Below are 8,787 nucleotides of genomic sequence, written 5' to 3'. Positions count from 1 at the left end.
ACCTGTACCTCTCTTGGGGTAGCTGACTAGTGGGGAAGCAGTCATTATCAAAAACACAATGACAGAGAAATTATGATTACTAGTACTTTGCTAAAATCCTAAAAAGTGAGGGATCAAATGCACTCAAAATATGAAATATTTCATAAGACAACAAAGTCAAAGTGACAAATCTAAACAGTCAAGCCAGCAATAATCCAGGACTACTCCTTAACAAAGGGAAATCAAAACTAAGACAGCTCTCTGTTCCAGCCCAGACCCACGCTTTTCTTTAACAAACAGATGGCCCCATTTAAAGATAAGTAAGGCATGAGAAAGCAGAATTAGCCTTTAGCATTAATATCAAATAAGCAGGGAGGAGGAAAGGCATTTAAACAAGGCAAAGGGAGAACATCATCATACAAAGAAATTTCCAAAGAAAAATGGAGGAAAGAGTCAGATAAATAATTACTCATGAGTCTCACAGAAATTTTAGATGAAAAAAAAAAAACTCTCAAATTAAAAGTTCAAATAAAATGCTGTTATAAAGTGGAAGGAGAAAAAAATGAGTTTACAGATCTTAGAAAAGAAGTGAAAGACAAGAATTTTAAATACGAGCTGAAAGTCATGTGTCAATTTAAAAAATGAAATGGATAAGGAGATAATCAAGGATAAGATAAGCTGAAGGAAATCAAATTAAATGAATTAGAAAAGAATAAGGATCTAATAAGATTAAAAGACATAAAGTTATGGAAAGCAAAGATTATCCAATGGTGATATAATTAGTGTTCCTGAAGGTGTGAAATAAATGAAGAGAAAAATAACAATCAAGGGCTGGGGATTATCTCAGTGGTAGAGGCTTCCCAGGCACACATCAGGCCCTGGGTTCAATACCAGCACCACACACAAAAAAAAATAAATAAATAAATAAATAAATACACCAGAAAGAAACTCTGAAGTAAAATTTGGTATGGTATGAACATGAAAACTAAAGCTTACATATATCAAGTAAAAACAAATAAAGTCCTGATCTACAAATATTAAGAATTATTGCAGTAAACTTATTGAAATCAATGCTTTTTTAATTTATTTTTTTATTAGTTACACATGACAGTACAATTATCTTGACATATCATACATTTGAATCAAATGGGGTATAATTTCTCATTTTTCTGAATGTACAGGTTGCAAAATCACATTGGTTATACAGTCACATATATACATACAGCAATACTAGTGTCCATTTTATTCTGCTGCCCTTCCTATCCCCCTTCCCCTCCAGAAATCAATATTTTTAAAAATGAATATGATGTCTCAATAGACAGTATCTCCACTGAGTGCCATAGGGCAAGGCTTTAATCCCAGCGTCTCAGAAGACTGAGGCAGGAGAATTGAAAGTTCAAAGCTCCCCTCAGCAACTTATTGAGGGCCTAAGCAACTCAGTGAGACTCAGACACTAATAATATACAAAAAGGGGTTAGGGATATGGCTCAGTGGTTAAATGTCCCTCAGTTCAATTCCCAGTACCAAAAAAAAAAAAAAATAGACAACATCTCTTGACCTACTTCCTACACACACACACACACGCACACACACACACACACACTCACACACAACATAAAAACTTTCAGGAAAGTTTAGATTTGTGTAACTCTTATTCATAGCAATATTCAATTCAAGGGGAAAGATGGAACATTACCTTTACAGTTCTGAGAGGCAAAGGAGAGATTCTATGCCAACAGATTCTATCAACAGATTCTATACCCGTTCATGTTATTCTTCAGGTATAAAAACAATCAGTGTACCTAATGGTCATGGGAGGATGGCCCATTAGCACTTAAATAATCTATAACATTTCCCCTAAGCACCCCAAACTCAGCATCCAAGTAGAAGAGTGGACATAGTGATCAGAATTTTATTTTAAGCCCCTTAGTCCTTCTCTGAACAGATTGCTGGCTCTTGCTTCTCACAGATCAAAATTCTCAAAGCCTTGCCTTTAAATGCAAGAGTCAAATATTCTCTCATATTGGAGGAAATCAAGGAATAATGAAGAACAATGAAATTGCATAAACAAAAGTGTAATCAAAATGGGGAAACTGGTCAAATGACTAGTCATGTTGAATCCATTTACAAATCTAAAACCAAATAAATGTGTGCCATTATAAGAAACAATATAACATAGTGTCTCTGAAAATGTGCTCCCTGAGTTTGAATGCTCAGATGTACTGGTTTCAAATCTCTCCTGCTAGGTTTACTTATTCTGTGTCCAAGGGAAAACTATTTAATGTATTTGATCCCCAATTTCTTCATCTGTAAAAAGGGAGTTGTACTAGCCCCTATTCAAAGTGCTTTTGAAAATATCATATTAATCCCTTTCCTAACGCTTAGCACATGTGAGTGCCTAGAAAATGTCAGCTGTTTCTGGTTGTCCATGAAACCCCTGGGAAAGACCCCGTTCCAAATTGCATGAGGAAGCTTCTGCAATGCATGATGAGAAGTGACACAGGAGAACTTGGCATTGCTTTAGAGTCAGATGAAGGCCAATTTTTGGATCCCACCTCTTCCTTGTTCCTACACAACACTCCTTATTAATACACCTGTGTCTATGGTAACCACTCCCATCCGATAGGCAGCATTTTATAGATGAAGGACCCACCCAAGTCTAGAAATGTTAGGTGGCTGACCGAGATCCTGCAGTTAGCCAATGGAAGAGATAATGTTTCAACCCAAGATTTTTGAAAACTAGACAAACACTTTCTAATGAACAACATTGGCATTTATAAGCCAATTTCTTAATTTTTCTGTGGCTTCATTTTCTTCATCTACAAGGCTGGAGATGTATTAGTATTATGAACTCATTTGCATTCTCTCAATTTGACTTCTCTATAATATGAATTCCTCTTTCTGAAAACCACCAGTAAAAAGAAAATTTTAGCTTACGACCAATAAATATACTATCTGCCACCACCCACATTCCTCAGCTCTCTTTTCCATTCAAATTCAGAGAAACATAATCCTTCAAAACAGCAGTCTGGGCAAACAATGTCCATTTGACTTTACAGGTTCTCTGAATGGAAATTTTTGATATCCTGAGTAGCTGATGAAATCACACAGCCTCATAACACAGGCTGAGCATCAACTCATTTCCTAACAGCCAGGCCTAGTCAAGGATGAGCTCTCCTCTCTGCTTTATTACATTTACTTTTCATTTACCTGGAGATGTTATTAATTTTAAAATTTAATCAAATTTGCTGAGAGACTGTCTAATTAAAATGCTCTCAACAATTTTGTCAAAATTATTAAAGGTAGAACACAGTCTATTAAGGCTTGGGGCACTTTTCAGATTTATGCTCTACTGGACCAACGCAGAAAGTCAAAAAGAGTCATTATAAACTCATCAGAATTATAGGATTTCTCCAAGAAAACAACTTATCATCTTGGAAAGAATAATCTTACCATTCTTCATAAGAGACAGAAGAACATTTTGTTAATGGAAAAAGCGCTCCAAAGAAATCTAAGCATAATGGTTTTATCTAAATACATGCTGAGTTGTCTATTTAAGGGTGATTCACATCTATACCCCTGCTGATTCACATGATGCCCATAGTGGCGGGCACTGTCTCCACATTTCACATATACCATCTCTCTTGATATCTGGAACCCAAATAATCCTGAGTTCCATGTGAACAATGCCATGGAGTAGGCTTTCCTGCTCCTGTACTAACCAAATCTAAGGCAAAACATTCTTCCTCTTTCTTTCTAACCAATGCTGAGGACAAGCAGAAGTAAATCAGCTGATTGCTCTTTAAAATACTTGCTCCAGGGGTACAACTGATCCTTGGGACCCATGGGATCCATGTGAGGACCTCCCTCCAATTCTGAAATCAAAGGATACTAAAGTCTTCTATTAAATGGTGCAGTATTTACATATAATCCACATACGTCCTCCCAGGTACTTTAAATCATGTCTAGTCTAGACTGCTTACAATACTTAATACAATGCAAATACTACGTAAATGATCTTTATACCACATTCCTTACAGAACAATGACAAGACAAAAAGTAGTTTGTATGTTTCAGTATAGATGTAATCCCCTTCCCTGAACAGTTTCAATTTACAGTTGGCTGAACCCACAGACATGAGCTGGAGGGGGCTACTGTGTGAGATTGTGAAGCAACCCAGTGGTTTATTTAATAGAGCTAACAGAACCCTCATTTAAACTCAATTCAATATCCTGGACTTTCTTTGTCCACTGAAGCAAAGTTATTTCATAACACTAGCCAGTCCCAATCAGTTCCCCACTTTAGCTGGACCTTTCAAACCACCCAGCCCAGGCTTTAAGACTCAATAAACATTGTGCCCAAATTTCCCCTTTAGAAACCCTACTGAGACTCTTTCAAGAGCTGACTTTGCTTGATCAGCAAGTATTTCTGATGGTGTTTTGAAGAGCTATCATTTGACACAGTGAATTCCCACAGTAACCCTCTGGGAGTTGAATGTTTTAAACTGCCATTTTCGAGAAGAGGAATTTGAGATTCTGAGAAATTCAGAGACTGGCTCAAATTTTATATGCTAATAAACAGCAGATCAAGGATATATATCAGAGTGAGTTTGCTGAAATATAGGAATTCATTCTCTCACCTATACACACATTCTTTCAATATATATTTTTTGAATGCCTTTAAGCCCTAGTTCATAGTAACAAACAAGGTTTGCTTGGGCAGAGGAAGAAGCTTCCTTTGTGATATTTAAATCGTAGTGAAGGAGAGAGGAAATGTAAGTCTGAAAACAAGGAATAAATGATAATAATTTAGGGTAATGATGAATGCTTCAAAGAATATGAAATAATCTGAAAGGTAAGCAATGAGAAACTTTAGTTTTAGAGGGGGCCGTCAGAGTGGTCTCTTCTGAGACAACATTGGAGCGGATGTGGACAATCTGGAAGGAACCAGCCATTTGAGGAAATGCTTCCAGTTCGAGGGAACAGCAGACGCAAAACTTCAGAGGCAAAACAAAGGAACAGAAAGAAGTTGAGAGGGAGGCCTGGGTTTGATCACAGAGTTTACCTTTTAAGCTGAGTGGTTGGAAAGCCACTGGGAAATTTTCGGTGGACACTAATGAGATCTAATTTGTACTTCTAAGCAGTAAATGGCTTGGCTTGTGTGTGAAGAATTGACTGTAGTGCAGCAAAAATCGAAGCAGAGAGAGGGAAGTTATGTGGTGGCCCAAGAAGGTAGTAGGAGCAGACACGGAGAGAAGTGGTCAGATAAGAGGCATGTTTCAAAAGTAGACTCATCAGTGCCAGGCGGCTGAGCACAAGCGGGTGTGAAATACAGACAGATCTTCTGAGTGTTGCATCTTATCTCCAAATGCACTGCTGTGAAACCAGCATTTCTCCCTTACCAGTAGGCATGAGGCTACTAAACTTCTAAATTAGAAGGCGCTGAAGAGACCCTGGGGAGGAGCAGGCTCTTCTCCCTGGTTAGGTAATCTTGCTTAGCCATCTCTTGAGGTCACCATATACGCCACCTCCCTGTAGGCAACTTCCCCTGCACCTCAGAGAGCAGCCTCTGAGAACACAAAACTCCTTGGGCAAATTTCCAGCTTGGTCTGAGATGCAGTTTCTACCCTGAGGCAGGTTGTTCTAACACCTTTATGTGGAACTGTGGAGAGTTCCATCAGTACAGAGGCTTTGTAAACTTTTCCATTGTCCAATGGGTCCCCCTTGTAACCTTTCCAACAAGGTCCACATTCCAGCCATAGGTGGTGGCGGGGGTGGGGGGCACCCTTATCCACATTTGGGTTTTTTTTCCACATACTCTTCCTTACACTTGAAGATAGTGACTGTTCCTGTATCTTCTATTCCTCTATTCTTTGGAGTTCTCTTTACCTCTTAATAGGTAATTTCTTATTGCTCTAATCTCCTGCCATAGCTAGTGATTTATAACATTCAACTTCCCTGCTCAAGTTACCATGTAGTTTCTGTCTCCTGATTGGACACTGATGGATACAAAAGAGCACAAAGAATAATCTCTTGGTACTTGATCTGAGCAAATGGGTAAAAATGTGGTGTCATTATTAGAACGAGCAAGGCTCCCGAATGAAAGAAATCAGGGTTCTGCTCTGGGTAAGTTAAATTGAAGCTGCTTATGAATATAAGTGGATCTTTTAAGTTGGAAGTTTTCGTATTCATGGCCAGAATCCCAGGACAGAAGACAAAGAACAGAGGTATAAATTGGGAAAATCAACATATATGAATTTAAAGTCACAGGACTGTCCAAGATTTTCCAGGAAGTATATGGAGAGGTAAGAACTGGGAACTGAATCCTATGACATACCATTTAGACATTGAGGAGGAGAGAAGGAAAGAAATATAAAGAAATCGAAAAGGAATAACTCACAAGGTAGGAGAAAACCTAAAAGCAAGAGGCATTCTAATAAATGAAGTATTTCAATCAAAGGAGATTGCTCAACAGTATGATATCTTTCTTTGAGACTGAGCAAGATGAAGACTCACAGTTAACTATTGGATGTGTAGACTGATATCATTAATGACTTGACAAGATTGGCATGGTAGAGTGAGGTATAAAAGAAACATGGGAATGGGCCAAGGAAGTAGCAGATGAGGAAATGCAAAGATGGCAGACAGTGCTTTTGAAAAGTTTCCTTAAGCAAAACTTAGCAAAGCAATGTCACAGCCTCTGCTAGCAATGACAGAGTACTGGGAGAGGTTTTGTGTCATCACTCCAGCGCCTCTTACCCAGTTGTAGACAACTCATGGAAAAAGAGAAAATTACTCTACAGCAGGTTGATGTGCAAAGGTAAAGTCCTGAGGGGACAAGTGGATGGGACTCAGGAAAGTATGGGGATTGTCACAACACTCACAGTTTTATCATTTTGGAGTATTTTTATTTAAAAAGATGATCCATGTTGATCTTTTAAAGAAGTGTCTTATATTTAAATGTCCTAAAAGGTTTTGTGGCTTCAAAACAGCATGGTAGAGAAAATCCATTTACATCATGCATTACAGTTGCATTTATAGTTTCATTTAGCTCAGTACATTTGAATCAAATATGCAAACTCTCATATTTCCTAGTCACTCTATACGATTTTCATTGGCAGGCTGGATATTATTCTTGTCATGCCATTCTGTGAACTTACAACACCATTCAGAGCATGCACAGTTTTACCCTGTCAGGTTTTTTCAAGAACATTTGAACAGACCAGCTGGAAAGAACTTCACTTTGACACATTTAGCATTCTTAATCTTTAAACATCCATAAAAGGCAGATTTCATCTTATAAATTAAATATGTCAGAAGTCAGTGCTTTTGGAGCGGTTCAATGTGTGTTCACTTCTTGAATGTTCACAACTAACTTAAATCTCAAATAAAAAAATTTTAAACTTTGGCAGATCTTCATGAAACAGTGTGTCATCCAGGATGATGTTACCAACAGCAACAGCAGACACAGGGCTCTTTTTATCTCTATAAATGTACCAAGATGGGCCAAAGGGTATCTAAAACCCAGGAGTGGAAAACTGACTGATACTGTCAATTAAATTCTCCCTGTGTGGTTCTTATCACAAACATCATCTTGAAGAGGACATAATTCTAGCCTTATAATTATCATTTTTAATATTTCTATTATGATATAATACAAATAAAGTTAATCATAAAAATATATTTCATAATATAACATTGAATAAATTTCACTTTAAGATAAACTCACTATGTTATTATTGTTATTTTTATTGCCCTGGATAAATAAAGATTTTATTATGGATCGGCACTACTCATCTGTAGACTTATAAGGTTACCCAGAGGTTCATTATCATTGGTGGAGGAGGTTTATACACAAGGATAGGACAGTTCCCTGCCACACCAAAAGGCATGTTGAGTACACAGGGCTGGTCATTTAACACAACAGCATTAGTAACCATAATCAAGAAGCTCTGGCTCTGGTTTTCTGTAACCCCTGCAGCCTCTCACCTGCCCTGCGCTGCTGACTCCAGAAGCTGGCAATCAGCTTCCTACCTTAATAATCAGTTGATAGGAAGAAATCCCTGACACAGGGAAGAGAAGACCTGGTTGATCTCCTATCACAGAGAAATATGTGAACAGGGACAAAAGACAATGTGGGACCAAGTAAAGAGGAAAAAAAAAGAAAAAGAAAAATCACTTTTGAAAAGAAGTCTGAACAAGATAGAAAGAAATTGTGGGCCATATTGGTCAATAGTGAAGCATTCATAAGGTTAAAAACACATATTTCCTATAGAAAAAGAGGCTAAATGTAAAGGTACAGGTCGATGGGTTAGGATAAAAATGAAAATAATGAAAGAGGTAAAAAATGAATTTTAAGAAATTTCAGGTCATAATGTTGTAAAAGTAAACATGCAATAAAAATTTAAATGCAAACCAAAATTTTGAAGATGATTCAAAAGGGGAGGAGGGAAGATAACTCTTTCAAAACAGGCTCTCTTCCAGTTCTAACTGCAAGGACCAAGGAAATATTAACATGGGAGCTGGGGAGGCACAGAACATGAACATAAGAAGCTGGGAGCTGGAGCAGGCTGCCTTCCTACTACAACACTCAGGGAAGAACCTTTCTCCTGGACTTAGTGCTTAATGGAGCCTATTCTAAAAGGAAGCAGGATTCACCAGCAATTCACCTCCTAAAAAGATGCCTTGGACCCAAGATGAGAAAGCAGAGCTGCTCTTCTACCTGGGAAACATGCTGGTGTTTGAGAAGCAATGGTTCTGGATCTCAGAATCTAAGAGGAAAATCCTCTGAAGTCCCCTTATTTACACA

This window comes from Callospermophilus lateralis, chromosome 1, assembly GCF_048772815.1.
Source record: "Callospermophilus lateralis isolate mCalLat2 chromosome 1, mCalLat2.hap1, whole genome shotgun sequence".
NCBI classification, from domain to species: Eukaryota; Metazoa; Chordata; class Mammalia; order Rodentia; family Sciuridae; genus Callospermophilus; species Callospermophilus lateralis.
Note: the sequence above shows the minus strand (reverse complement) of the source record.